We start from the raw sequence: 16,055 nt of genomic DNA on the forward strand, positions 1-16,055 counted from the left end.
CCTGATAGATATAAATACCTTATGTAACATTGTCTGCAAAGGCAAATCGTTTACAGTCTGAACAACTATCTTAACAGAGAATTAAATGATCTTAGTATCTCCCTAAAAATTTTACATTAATAGATAAGAACCCTAAGGCTTTCCTAGTAGCTCAGACGGTAAAGCGTCTGCCTACAATGCAGGAGACCCGGGTTCGATCCCTGGGTCGGAAAGATCCCCTGGAGAAGGAAATGGCAACCCACTCCAGTATTCTTGCCTGGAAAATACCATGGACTGAGGAGCCTGGAAGGCTACAGTTCATGGGGTTGCAAAGAGTCGGACATGACTAAGCAACTTCACTTCACAAGGCAGATGGAGGTTAAGAGATTTCCCAAAAGTCACAGGGCTTTACATCTTCAGATTCCTATCCAATGTTCTTCCTAATACGGCATGAAATTTGAGAAACTTCGCATAGCCAAACCAAAGAAGAATCTGACTGCAAAATGCAGGAGACCTAGGTTTAATCCCTGGGTCGGGAAGATCCCCTGGAGAAGGGATCCAGTATTCTTGCCTGGAGAATTTCATGGACTGAAGAGCCTGGCAGGCTACAGCCCATGGGGTCACAAAGAATTGGATACGACTTAGTGATGAACACTTTCACAGGCAAACTATATCTTTTAGAATATTACCTGTCAGAGCATTCTAGTGATTGGGTCTGGCACTACATGTAACTGTAATTAGGCAGTAATCATGCCTATCTGTCCTCCAGGCAATATATCCTGCCATCCTAAACTTCTCAAGGTCTTCTATAGGTTCATGTTATCATTTTCCATGTTTCCTCATGTCTCATTCACATCAAGAAGTGAACTGAAAAAAAGAAAATTCTGCTCCTCCTGGAAAGAAGTATTTATATTTTAACAAGAAGTAACACCTTCAGCTCTAATGGGGATTGCAACATAATAGGGATAAAAGTTACCTGGCTCTGACCTAGTGTTCCATATTAAATATACAGGACTATAATAATCCTTGGAGAAGGCAATGGCAACCCACTCCAGCACTCTTGCCTGGAAAATCCCATGGATGGAGGAGCCTGGTAGGCTGCAGTCCATGAGGTCAGTCAGTCAGTCAGACACAACTGAGCGACTTCACTTTCACTTTTCGCTTTCATGCATTGGAGAAGGCAATGGCAACCCACTCCAGTGTTCTTGCCTGGAGGATCCCAGGGACGGGGGAGCCTGGTGGGCTGCTGTCTATGGGGTCACACAGAGTCAGACATGACTGAAGTGACTTAGCATAGCATAATAATCCTTAACTAGTAAATGTGGAGGAAAATTTGATTGGCTTAGAAAGGAGAGGTCATCATGGCTCCTTGTACAAAAAAGAGGCCAGGAAATAAAGCAACCCAGGCACAGTGTAGCAAGGCAGAATTTTAAAGGAAATTCCAAGAAAGTCACACCCAAGTGTATCACACTAAAGCCCTTCAACAAGCAGTTTGTTTTCTCTAAAGCAAACTGGACAAGCAGATAACTCAGAAGATTATCTGTATTTGATCCTGAGCACCATAAAAGAATGGAAATTTTGAGACACTGTGGCTGCACCAAAAGGAATGATGAAGGCCCATCAAGTAAATCATCTCTCCTGGCTGTACATTCCTACAAGGAATAATTGTGCTAGAAGTTTTATACTGAATAGCTCATCCATCTTCATAACAGATCTCTAGATTTTTACAGAATGATAATGATGGTGATACACCTAATACCTACCATGATTAATTACTACACATTGTACCATGATTAATTACTACACATTGGGCACTTCCGTAAGCACTCTATTGGAGTGGTTGCTTTAATCCTAATAACAGTCTTGTAAGTACAAACATGGGCTTCCCTGGTGGCTCAGAGGTTAAAGCATCTGCCTCCAATGTGGGACACCCGGGTTCGATCCCTGGGTCGGGAAGATCCCCTGGAGAAGGAAATAGCAACCCACTCCAGTATTCTTGCCTGGAGAATCCCATGGACGGAGAAGCCTGGTAGGCTACAGTCCACGGGGTCGCAAAGAGTCAGACATGACTGAGCAATGGAACAGAACGGAAGTACAAATATGGAGAAGGAAATGGCTACCCACTCCAGTGTTCTTGCCTGGAGAATCCCAGGGACAGGGGAGCCTGGTGGGCTTCCGTCTATGGGGTCACACAGAGTCGGACACGACTGAAGTGACTTAGCAACAAGTACAAATATACCCCTATCTGTCACACGTTGGAAACTGAAGCACAGTGATGTTAGGTAACTGCTCAAGGTCACAGAGCTACAGTATCAGACCCAGGCAGTCTCTGTATTCTATCAAATTTCTCTTCTTGAAAACAAACATTGACTCCTCCCTCCAAAAAACCAGCTCTTCCTTCCTCATTCCAATTTCAGTTAATGGCGTCTACCCAGCCACTCATGAGAAAAAAAAAGAATAGCACTTCATCTGGGGCCTAGTCAGTTCTTCCTCTTGACAGCTGGCAGGCTCACCTCTGCACCTCCTACTTGCTAACTCCGTGACCTTAGACTTGATTCCCTCTAAGTCTCAGTTTCTTATCTATAAAACTGAGTTCCTAAGAGCACCTCGAGTTGTTGTGAATGTTAAAACTAAATGAGATAGCACTGTGCCTGGCTAACTGTAGAAAGATCAATAATTGTTAGCTGCTATGATCATCACCTTGAATCTGGTCCTTCCCCTCTCATCTTATGATGAAGCATTCTCCAGTCCTCATCTCTCTCACTTGCAATACCAACAACCTCTTAATTGGTCACTCTTCCTGGAGCATTTCCACTCAAATTCTACAACTGCTAAAAATGTCAGCCACGTTCCTTAAAATCATAAATGGCACTTCAATTCCTAGGGAATAAGATCCTAATTCCTTATTATCATGCTGTGGAATTCCCTCTGCTAACTTTTTTAAAAAATCTCTCAACACATCTCAAAACACAATGTATGTACTATGCCATAATTCCTCCTAAAGGTTCTCAACATTATTTCACTGTTCTTTCTTAAATCATGTTGCTGCTGCTAAGAAATTCCCATTAATTACCAATTGCTTTTCTAAATTCCTGTATCTTAGGACTCACTACATTGTATTACGGATTACACTGTTTCTTTCAAAGCTAGATTATACTTTAAGAAGGGAAATCAGGTCTTATTTGTTTAAAAATAAGTCAAATAGTAAGAGCTCAATAAATAGAAACCAATTCATTTATTACTAACTTTGACAGTAAACATTTTGTTACTCAAATTCCTTTATGAAATATTCCCACGCCTAAAGCACTGAGAAATAAACAGGCACATTTACAAAAGCCTTTCTCCATTCCACAGCAAGAACTTAATATATTAAGGAAAGTGCTACAGAAACACCTAAAAACCTTTACCAAAATTTTTTAGATTAAAAACAAAAAACTTCAACAATAAAAGCATAGATGTTTATTCTTCCTATGTTTTAAAGAGTATGATTTGGAGTTTACAGTTTCAAAGTTCTTTAAAATCAACAGTAGACATGGTGGTTTTCCATACCTCCTAAAGAAACACACACAAAAAGTCCTGGAGCCTTATGCTAAATGTGAAACAAAAACAGTAAAAAATAATTTACAGCGTAACATCATAATGATGAACAGTTTTTAACATATATATTGTATAAGGTAAAGGGCCTGCAAAATAAGTTTCAGAAATACTGAACACAGATATTGACAAGCTTGAAGACTTCTTGCAAATGTAGATAGTACTAGTTTCCTCATTCTTCTGTAATTCTTACAGACACAATGAAAATTAGCTTCCCTTCTAAAGAAAAAAATTCAGCTGAGGCAATTATAGACAAATGTGTTTACTATTACAGAACATTTCACATCAAGAAAAATAAGAGTAAGAGCAAACTGAGATCTGGTTGCTTAATCCGCTGTTCTCTAAGCATTCATGAGGACCCACAGATAGGAGGAGAGCGGGGCACGGGGACTGGGAGTGATAGAGAACAGAAGTAAACAGAAATATCTATTAAACAGTTTCTGAGAGGATGCATTTCAGATTCAACCTACACTTCATACTGTTTTTCAACCACACTGGTGTCATTACAATCTAGTTTCTATCACTGTGATCTGCATGTAGACACGTGCAAAGAAAAAGGCTTAACGTTACACATGAACTACACACTGGAAACCAGACACCATTGTTTTCCATGTTGTATAAGGCATCTTTTGGCTACGGGATTACATTTTTAAAGTGTATTAAAATATTCAAGAATTTGGGTGGTATAGGAGAAAGAATACTAGACTACAAGTCAAAACACTTTGTTTTCTGTTTTGCGTCAAATTCTTTAGGATATCAGGCAAAGTGCTTTACTGATCCCCATTCTTCTTATACATATACAAACGAAGACAAAAGTAGATGATCTCTAAGTATTTTTTAGGCTATGGACTTTCGTAACAGTACAATAGTCAGAAAATAGTAATATATTAATTGTCATATAGTAACAGTAAGCATCAAGATTAATTTCAGATTAAAATTACACATTCTAAATGTTTCCTTAAATTGCGCATCATTAGGTTTTGTCAAAACCAGAGATTCTATTTAAAAAAAAAATAAGATGTAGAGAAAATAAATACATTTCAGTAATATGGAATGTATGACTTTAGAAATAGTCTCCAAAATTTTTAAATAAAGCTAACAGAGAAAAGCAAGAACAGTTATCAGCATTACTGTCTTTGGAAGCATCATTAAGAGGAAATCCAGAAAATGGCAAAGGATTTTAATCTTTAATAGACTAAAATAAAAATAAAGTCATAGTGTATTAAAGGTTCAGATAAATAAATATCAAAAAGCAGTGTAAGAGTGAGCTGACAAATATAAACAGCTGCCCTACAAGTCACACCAGCAAAATTTCCTTTTACCATTGTCCAGGATACACTGATTTTTGCACTTTAATGAATGAATATTCAGAAGATGTAACAATGAATGCATTTTATGAACTGATAAATGTTCTGCTTGCCTTTCAAATAAAGCACACAGTTATAATAAACGAGGAACCCATTCTCACCATTGTTTTAATTTTGCACTCATCTAAACTTTGTATAATAATTATGCTGTTGAAAAAATATCTATGCAATTATGACTATTACTCTTCAACCTAAGGAACCAAGACAAGTGAACTACAAAACTAATAAGAATTCCACTGCAGCAAATTACATTTTGATCAGAACAAATTTAAAAAGGGAAGAAAAAAATTAATATACTATTATTGCTCTTTTCACGTTCACAACAGAAAACACGTGTATAGATGTGAATTCACTTTTGTTAAATAGAATTTACCAAAACCAGTGAATTCAGCCAAGAATCAAATGTAACCACAATAGAAAACAAATATACTTAACCAGAAAATATTTCCAATGTACAAAGACAGTTAACATTTTAAGAAGTTAATAAGTGAGAATTTTAAGAACAAATCCATAGAAAATAGCAAATCCATTCTAACAACAACCTTGGAGGTGGAACATGGTTATATCATTCCAAAAAAACATAGGATTAAAAGTAGAGGGGAAAAAAACAGAAACCTAGAGTTAGTCCACAACCTAGATGTCACTTTCCAATATTTCATCCAAATTAGGAATTTCTTCCTTTCTATAAACACTCTCCACCCATTCCAGCTTCTGACAAATTATGGTTATTATGAAGTTTGTCTTCCTGGATCTAAAATATTGCTTCCTCTCACCTTCACTCCTCTGATTACTACAAAATCACTGAGTAGACATTATTAGGACGCACTGCTAGCACTTCCATTTTCTTCTCAGTTTTTAACCCTTCATCTCCATTGGCTTTTTCTCTACCTACATTTAAAAAGAAAGAAAGAAAAAAAGCCTGTTGACACCTTCCTCTTTCAAGATTACTCAAGGGTAATCTGCACTGGAAGTAGTCTTTTCACCTTCCCCCTGCCCCCCACCACACACACACACACACACACACACAGTGCACGGCAGCTTGGCTTTTGCCCGTACCACTCACCTTCCCCCTGCCCCCCACCACACACACACACACACACACACACACACACACACACGCAGCTTGGCTTTTGCCCGTACCACTCACCTTCCCCCTGCCCCCCACCACACACACACACACACACACACACACACACACACACTCTGTGCACGGCAGCTTGGCTTTTGCCCATACCACTCACCTTCCCCCTGCCCCCCACCACACACACACACACACACACACACACACACTCTGTGCACGGCAGCTTGGCTTTCACACACACACACACACACTCTGTGCACGGCAGCTTGGCTTTCACACACACACACACACACTCTGTGCACGGCAGCTTGGCTTTCACACACACACACACACACACACACACACACTCTGTGCACGGCAGCTTGGCTTTTGCCCATACCACTCTACTGAAACGATTCAAGTCAAGACAAACAATAAACTTCTAACTGCCAGACTCAATCCAACGGATATCCTTATCTCATTTGACCTCCCCGAGGAACATGAGGCATCAGTCAGTCAGTTCAGTCACTCAGCCGTGTCCGACTCTTTGCGACCTCATGGACTGAAGCATGCCAGGCCTCCCTGTCCATCACCAATTCCCGGAGCTTACTCAAACTCATGTCCATGGAGTTGGTAATGCCTTCCAACCATTTCATCCTCTGTCATCCCCCTTTCCTCCTGCCTTCAATCTTTCCCAGCATCAGGGTCTTTTCAATGAGGCATATGAGATTATTAATCACTCATTCTTAAATCTCTCTTGTCTCTTGACATGTGTGTGTTCATGCTAAGTTGCTTAAGTCATGTCTGATTCTTTGCGACCCCATGGACTGTAGCTGGCCAGGCTTCAGTCTGTAGCCTGTACAGCCTATAGTCTGTCTATGGGATTCTCCAGGTGAGAATACTGGAGTGGGTTGTCATGTCCTGCTCTATCTTGTGACATGGAAGATGCCAAATCTCTTTTGGTTTTCCTCCTGCCCCTCTGACCTCTCCTTCTGTCTCCTTGCCTGGATGCTTCTTCACCAACTCCTTCACACTGGTGAGCCTCTGCAGTCTCCCCTCTGCCTCACTTCCCTTTGTGTTCTTTGACAATCTCATCCATCCAAGGTTTCAGGTATCATCTATATAATAATGGCTTCTAAAATTTCCTCGAGAGATGAATTCATAACTTCCTTCAAATTTCCAGGCCCTTATAGAACAAGACATACCCAGAACATTCCAGGGCAGTATTGTGGGGTTAGAGAATAATCTTAGGTTAGTAAGCTCCATTCATGTGCCTCTAATTCAAGGCTCAATTCATTTCCCAACATCCACAACCCCTTTCCAGGGTGGTATGTCATCAGGTTACCAATGACTGATATGACTAAATATCTCGATTTGTCCAGGACAGTCCTACTTTATGCTTGTTGTCCCACAGTAATTATTAATGTCGTTTCATTTTCAAAATAACATTTGTTTAGTCAATACATTATATAATCAGCCTACCTGCCACCATCCTTTCTGATTTTTAATGCACAACTAGATGAGTCTTCCTGGCTCAACTCTGAATTCTTTACTGCCTACCATTAGAATCCCTAGTTCTATTGCTAAGAAACTTCCCTATAATCCTCTACCTCCACACAAGAGGATCACTTCATCTCCTTCTCTTAATAAATCACTATGCACACCCAGATCCCAGGCCAGGAAGACAAGTCAGTACTATTCTGGTTTCCAAAGGTGATTTGGACATTATTATCCCACTTCATCCCCTTTTAAGGCTCTAACTATAGTTATAGTTGTCACTGACCAACCTTTGAGTCATTCATTTATTGAGAACTTTGTCATACAATTCCTGTGTTCCTCTCCACACAAGATCTGTTATTCCAGGGCTTCACTACCCATGAGAAAAATTAATGCCAACACACTAGGATTTAGAGTGCTTTGACTTCCTTTTCTTCAATGACTCCTACTTGGCAGAAGGCCAGTATGATTTAGGAGTTGGGCATAATGATTCTGGGGCTAGAAAGACTCAGGTACTTCCAAGCTGTGTGCCTTGGGGAAAATTACTTAATCTCACTGAGCCCCAGTTTCTTCATTTGTAAAATGGAGCTCCTAATATGTGCTTCACAGCATGGTTGTGAAAAATAAGTTTGATTTATTATTAAATAATAATAATGCTCATAGGTTTATTATGAGGAGCTCATAGTTAATCTATAAGAAGCATTCAGTATAGTGACTAGCATAAAGCACACAATAAAGTTGCTTTTATTAGTATTACTACTGTAATTAGTGCTATTAATCTTGGCAACCCACCGTCACCGGTCATACTTTGGCTCTTATTTCACCTGCTATTGTTCCAGCACCAGAATCTTACATTTAGGACTCTCACATCACATCTTTCCATCTCTCGTACTCCTTTACTTCCACTAATCCTACAGCTTACTCACTGGGATTCTTCATCCTCTTCATTCTCCACATTTATCAGCCCTGTCTTGGCTTCACTTTCTTCCTTAATCAAGCAGGATACTTAAAAGCTCAGCCCTTCAGTTAACAACCTCATCACCACCAGCAATCCCTTGACGTCACACCACCCTCTACCCAGTTCTCCATCATACCTCCCCTTCCAATCCCCGTCCAGGTTCAGCCTATTTGCCTTCTGCTCTGTTACAGGAACTGCTGGAGAAAACTCCTTCAGCACCAACAGCCTCTTTTCTATATTTGTGATTGCAGAAGTGTTAAACACTATCAGCAATTAGGTCACTTGTCCCTGGTCAAGGCCACTTTCCAATCACAATGGTAACTTTTCCTTTCCCCACAAAAATACCCCAATCCATGCTCTTCCTTCTCAATCTTAGCAGATAACCTTGCTCCACAGAAACAAGTGAAACTATCCTGGCTACTCATTTGTCTCTGTATCTACTCCTTATATCCTTTTCTTTTTTCAAAAGGAATATACATCACTACTATTCTTCAGGATAACCCTTTCACCTGTGCACCTGTGCTCTTGTTCCCAATTCTTCCACTGCCTCTGAGATTATGTCTGTTATCTTCTTTATCTTGTGACTTCAATTTTCTCTCCTTTTCAATAGCCCCTTTCCTTCAGTCCACTTAAGTATCTTTTTTTTCCATGTTTAAAGAAAAACAAACCTTCCCTAATCACATCTCCCTGCTCAAACCTCCACCCACTGTCCTCCCTGCTTTACCAAAAGTAGTTGAAAGAATGTATTTACTGAATGAATGAAAACTTTTTTTACTTGGTTCAGACTTCTCTCCTGAGCTCCAGACCTACATATGTTAAATTCTTTAATTATATGTGACTCATTCCAGATTCAGTTTCAAGAAACAAAACAGCTACTTCACCAAACTGATGTGAACTGATCTCCCTATCTACTCCTCTCTGTCTTTTTAGAATATTGATTACTAGCATCACGACTGGCAACCCACTCCAGTACTCTTGCATGGAAAATCCCAGGGACAGAGGAGCCTGGTAGGCTGCCATCTATGGGGTCTCACAGAGTCGGACATGACTGAAGTGACTTAGCAGCAGCATCACCATTGGCAACCCACTCCAGTACTCTTGCCTGGAAAATCCCATGGACAGAGGAGCCTGGTAGGCTGCAGTCCATAGGGTCGCAAAGAGTCAGACAACACTGAGAGACTTCACTTTCACTTTCATGCATGGAGAAGGAAATGGCAACCCATTCCAGTGTTCTTGCCTGGAGAACCCCAGGGACGGCGGAGCCTGGTGGGCTGCTGTCTACTGGGTCGCACAGAGTCAGACTGAAGCGACTTAGCAGCAGCAGCATCACCATTCACCTAATCTAGAATCCTTAAAGCCCTCTTTGATTCCTCCCTCTTCTTCCCCTACCTCGTATCTAAACAAGTCCTTGCTAAAATCTCCCATGAAAGTGAAAGTGTTACTCACTCAGTCATGTCTGACTCTTTGTAACTCCACAGACTGTATATCCACCAGGTTCCTCTGTCCATGGAATTCTTCAAGAAAGGATACTGGAGCAGGTTGCCATTCCCTTCTCCAGGGAATCTTGCGAACCCAGGGATCAAACCTGGGTCTCCTGCACTGCATGCAGTTTCTTTATCATCTGAGCCACCAGCGAAGCCCCAAATCTCCCATATGTATCCCTTTGGTGTTTCCCCAGGATCCCTACTGTTGAGGCCTTCCTCCCCTGATAGTACTTAACAGGGATGATGTGAAGGTTAAATGAGATGCTAAAAGGGAATGCACTCTGTAAGATGTGAGGTACTCACAAAGATTATTTAATATTATTATATCTTTGGCAAAATGAGCATGAGGTTAGCATAATATGATGTATTCTTTAAAAACCAATTCTGCATCTTAGTAGTCAGTACTTTATTTTCTAATCACAAATCACAAAGCATCTGTTTGGCAATCTGGTCTACAATTTTTATAGAAATCAGTCAGTGCCAAGATGTTTAATGTATAGTTTCCAGGCTTCACCTCCTCACACATTTTTTTAATTTAAAATGTGCAACTCTTCGGGTTTCTGGCAAAAATCTTCTATTCTCTTTACTTTTTATAGATGAGTGGCAGTAGTTGTAGAGAATATGTGTAGTACTTACTCTACCTTATCATTCACCTATTCCTTCCACTTATCTAAAGTGGCTAGAAGTTCTCTAATTTCCTGGTCTCTCTTGAGTTTCGACTTCAAAGAATCACATTTGAATGGAATAATGACTAGCCTTTTGGAAAACTGTTTAATTCCTTTCTTGGCTAATTAAGATGATTACACTTTTTGAACATTACTCTTTCATATTATTAGATAAGATTTTTCTTTGTTTTTTTTTGTCTTCCCAGAAGTTAGACTTGAATAGCATTCAAAATTTGCCAATGTCTCAATTATTGTAAAACAAAGCCAGGAGAATTAAGAGGCACAGGATAAACACTGGTGAGAAGCAATAGCAAAAGAAAGTAGTATCAAAGAGAATACAGAATCCTTATCAACTCTCAGATCAATTTATAGCTATTTATGTATGGATGTGAGAGTTAGACTATAAAGAAAGCTGAGTGCCGAAGAATTGATGCTTTTGAACTGTGGTGCTGGAGAAGACTCTTGACAGTCCCTTGGACTGCAAGGAGATCCAACCAGTTCATCCTAAAGGAGATCAGTCCTGAGTGTTCATTGGAAGGAACTGATGTTGAAGCTTAAACTCCAGTACTTTGGACACCTGAGGCAAAGAGCTGACTCATTTGGAAAAGACCCTGATGCTGGGAAAGATTGAAGGCGGGAGTAGAAGGGGACGACAGAGATTGAGATGGTTGGATGGCATCACCAACTCAATGGAGATGAGTTGGGGTAAACTCCAGGAGTTGGTGATAGACAGGGAGGCCTGGCGGCCTACAGTCCATGGGGTCAAAAGAGTCAAAGAGTCGTACACGACTGAACGACTGAACTAAACTGATTTTTACATACTTATGTAACATACTTATCTAACATATTTTTATATACTTTCATGATATGTTTTGGTTAAAAATCCCTTTTAAAATATTATTGTATTACTGGGGTTCTGAAAATGTTAAGGGGTAGACCTTAGAGAAGACTCTTGAGAGTCCCTTGGACTGCAAGGAGATCCAACCAGTCCATTCTAAAGGAGATCAATCCTGGGTGTTCATTTCATTGGAAGGACTGATGCTAAAGTTGAAGCTCCAATACTTTGGCCACCTCATGCAAAGAGTTGACTCACTGGAAAAGACTCTGATGCTTGGAGGGATTGGGAGCAGGAGGAGAAGGGGACGACAGAGAATGAGATGGCTGGATGGCATCACCGACTCGATGGACATGAGTTTGAGTGAACTCCGGGAGTTGGTGATGGACAGGGAGGCCTGGCATGCTGTGTTTCATAGGGTCGCAAAGAGTCAGGCACAACTGAGTGACTGAACTGAACTGAATGTATTTTTCATACAAGTTGCACAGATCAAATTCTATTGCTCCAAATACTGCATAATTTGATGAAGAAGATCTCCACCGAACATGTGATGCCCCATTTATGTCAAGCCATCATGAAACAGAAGAATTAGGATAATCTCTGTATATTACTGACTACTAGTAAAGTATTAAAAATACAGGTCATTTCCATTGTAATTCACAAATGGCCAAGTGAAGCCACATTTGATAACAAGATTCCTGAAGCTTGAAAAAATTCTTGAACTTAAGCCAGGTATCCAAACACAATTCAGAAAAAGGTTAATCAGATAAAGGTGTTCAAGTTAGATACAACAACAAATGAAAAATGTATTCGGAAATTCTGGATTACATGGCTTTCTCTACAACTGAAACAGATGCTCTAAGTGCATGCAAGTAAAAACAAAGCTACATTTGATGAAAAAGATGATTAGGTTGGTCCAAAAGTCTAGAAAGAAAATGAGTATGAAAAAAAGTTGGCAGTTCATGGTTGAAAATATTAAGTCCCTATTATAGTCAAGATAACATAGAAGTGTCTTCAATACAAAGTCACTGGGTCTACTACTACTAATCTCCACTTGGAGTCTAATTTCATTATTTTCTAACCAACTCCTAACCTTCTCTCCACCAAGTTGCTCCTCTCATGAACCTCACCTCAATATATGTCTACTCCATCTATCTACTTGCTCAGGACAGAAATTCCGGTGTCCTTTAAGTCTCCTGTTGACCTTACCCTCAATTTATTGAGAAATCAACCCCTCCACCAATTCCACTATGGTCCAAGGTACAACCTCTCTGGCCTGGATTATGGTAAGGGTCCTGGAACTGACATCACCGCTTCTGCCCAACACCTCACCCCACCCCAGATAAAATCTATTCTCCATCCAGCACCACCACAGTGATCCTTTTAAAAGGCAAGTCTGATTATATGCCTTCTCTATTCAAAAGGATGAGCCCCCTTCTCCCTCGGAGCGGAACCCCAAGTCCTTCAAAGGCCTACAAGCCCTTGCACAATCTGATTCCCCATTCCCACTTACCTCTCTCCTGCATTTCCACTGCTTTTACTTTGTTCACTCCACCCTAGCCAAATCAGCCTCTGCTGTCCTCAAATGCACCCAGTACACTCCTGCCTCTAAGCATTCTGCAAGTGCCTTTCTTTCTGCTTGAACACTCTTCCCTCAGAGAGGTGCAGGGACTGCCCTTTCACTTCCCTGTAGTCTTGGAATCAAATGTCATCTTCTCTAGGAAGTCTTCCTTGGTTATTTCTAGTTAAAGCTGCAAGTCTCTCAGAGAACAGATCTGTGGTTGTCAAAGGGGAGGGGACAGGGTGGGAGGTTGGAGTTAGCAGATGTAAGCTAGTATATGGAACAGATAAACAACGAGGTAGTAATGTACAGCACAGAGAACTACATTCAGTATCCTATAATTAAACAAAATGGAAAAGGTATTAAAAAAAAAGAATGTGTGTGTGTGTATAAAACTGAATCACTTTGCTGTACAGCAGAAATTAGCACAACATTGTAAATCAACTATACTTTGATAAAACAAAATAAAACTGCAAGTCTCTCCCTCTTCCATGCTTTTTCTATATAGTACTTAACACCATCTGACAAAGAACATAATTTTATTAACTGCGATCCCCTACTAATGCAAACTCCCTGCTGGAAAGGATATTTATCTGTTTAGAAAACTGGCACACAGTAGGTACGCAAACATATTTACTATATTCACATACAATCTTATAGCTTACAAATTCGCTTTAATGTAAATTAAATTATATAGTAACTCATTTTCTCCCTATGCTCCCCCACTTCTCCAAATTTTCCAACCTTTGTAGTAACAATGTGGATGACAACAAAGAGCTGTCAGGGAAAAAAAAAAGCTCTTTAAGACAGAACCCCCCATATTAATTAACTACATTTATAAGATGAAAGCACAAAGTCAACATCTTTATTAGCATAAGGTTCCTGGGTGTGGAAGTTTAAAGTAACAGAGCAGAATAGCCAAGCATCATCAGGAAGAAAAGTCCAATTCAGTTTGTGCCATCAATCTGCTAAACAAACCCCAGGGAAAGTGCAAGCGGAATTCAATATTCAAGGAAACATTCTGGTCTGAATTCAACACGAAAGTATTCAACACGAGATTCAACTCTCTTAAAATGTTGTTATCTGCTTAAAACAACCTCATCAACTACCAAGTGCTGTCACTGGGTGTGTATGATTGTTTTGTTTTGTTTAACCCAGTAAGACCCAGAGCTAGGAAGCGTTTTTAAAAGCCTCTGAGCTTACCCCCTCCGCCACCAAGCAAACAACTGGCCTCCACACTGTGGTGCTGGGGTCTCCCTGGGTTATTTCCCATAGAGAAAATTATACAGTTATAATCCCACCAGAGGCCAACCCGCCCCTCAGACAAGGCGCCAATGATGCCCGGGGACAGACGGCAGATGTCTCAGAGGATCCTCTGGAGAGTCTCTCGCCCGGGCAAAGGGCTTTACAGGCAGGAAAAAAAGCAGCGGGCTGAGGCGCACAGAGGAGATGACAGGTGGGCGAACAGCCGCGGGGCAAGATCTTACAGCGCGACCCGCAGGGTGGTGGCGCCGAAACTGTCAACTCCAGCCGTCAACCTGCCGGTGTGGGCCCGGCCCGGGTGCAAGTTGTGCCGGGGCACAGGATAACACATGCACTCAAGATCGCAGCCAGTCGCCGCCAGCCCGCCTGACCTCCGCCCTCCGAGCGCCGGGAAACAAAGTTAGTGGCCGCTGGCCGCCGCAAAGGTCCGGAGAAGCCGGGCAGAGCTCGCGCCCGCGGCTCAGTGCTGTCAAAGGCTGCCCGGGCGCGGCGGGGAGACGTCCCGGAGCCCCGGAGCCGGAAAGAAACCTCGGGCCGGCGCGTCGAGGCCGAGTCCCCCGCGCCCTCAGCCCTGCCACCGCGACCCCCAGCCGGGGCTGACTGCCATCCCCAACCGCCCTCCCGCCAGGCCACCGACAGGGTCCGCGACCCCTAACAGCTGCCGGCGTCCCCGGGCCCGGCGGCCGCCCTGACCTGCGCTCCGGCCGCCGCTGACGAGCGCTCCTCCTCACCGGGAGAATCCCGAGTCGTCGCCGCTGACGCCGCCGCCACCGCCGCCGCCAATTCCCCACCCCCCGCCCCCTCAGGTAACCCAGGAAACCGGGTACACCACCCCCTCCCTCCCCCCAGTCCTGCCCCAGACCCTCTCCTGCGCTTGCGCACTTGCCCGCCTCGCGCGTCCCGGGCCCCGCCCCTCGCCGGTAAGGCAGCGCTAGCGTCGCAGGCGTGACGCGTGGAGGCCGCAGCCAATGAGGAAGACAGGAAAGCCGGCCGAGCTCTCGGGGTGGGGCCGGGGCTTGCTCCTCGCGGCGGGGTGGCTAGTCTGGCGTCCTCGCTGTTCCAGGGCTTTGAGAGGCGGGTTGCGTCACACCCTAGGGAGAACCTGCCCCGTTTGAAAAGCACCAAGTACATGCGTAGCGTCTTCTCCCTCCGTTCAACATAGATAATCATACTGTGCCCGTTCTCTGGGTCCGGAGGATGGCCGTAGAAGAAATATGGGAAGGGGTTGGGAGAGGGAGAAAGGGTTACCCACAAGGAACTCTGCCCTTCCTCCTGGGCCTGGAAAAAATAAACATTTTGCAAAGATTACTGTAGGCTTATTACAAAAAAAGGTTTTTTTAATTACAAAACTCTTCGTAAAGAGGTTTAGGAAGCTACCTTAGAATTAAGTGCAAAGGTGGTATTAGGCAGTGTGCACTGTCAAAGTTGTGTGTCTTAAAATAGCAGTGCCTCTAGTGGGTGGGAACCATAGGTTAAATATATTTTAGCTTCATCACTGTCAGGTCCAGCATATGGCTGACAGGCAACTGATGCCGTAGTCAGGCATCACCACCTAGTCACTGTGGCTAGCCTTGCGGTGGAATGTCTAAGATACTGGAAAAGAACCTGAGCTTTGAGGCGTGAAAGTATGGGGTTCAAGTCCTGCCTAATACAAGGTACAGCTGATCCTCGAACAAAGGGAAGCTGTTAAGGGCACTGGCCCGCTACTAGTTAAAAATCCTGCATATAGCTTTATAATCATTATTCCATCTATGGATTCAACCAACTTCAGATGGTGTAGTACTGTATTACA

At 42.4% G+C, this 16,055-nt stretch overlaps 1 protein-coding gene across 1 annotated transcript in view; it reads right to left on the reverse strand.

Moving 5' to 3' along the window:
- Nucleotides 1-15,052, reverse strand: part of LYST (lysosomal trafficking regulator) — a 179,699-nt gene extending 164,647 nt beyond the window's left edge. Inside the window, exon 1 of the mRNA XM_055425763.2 lies at nucleotides 14,957-15,052. The gene's annotated coding sequence lies outside the window, so the exon portion shown is untranslated. The remainder of the gene's footprint in view (nucleotides 1-14,956) is intronic.
- Between the last annotated feature and the right edge of the window lie 1,003 nt (nucleotides 15,053-16,055).

The sequence above is a fragment of the Moschus berezovskii genome, chromosome 12, assembly GCF_049115385.1.
Source record: "Moschus berezovskii isolate FMDL1 chromosome 12, NW_MosBer_1.0, whole genome shotgun sequence".
Classification (NCBI taxonomy): Eukaryota; Metazoa; Chordata; class Mammalia; order Artiodactyla; family Moschidae; genus Moschus; species Moschus berezovskii.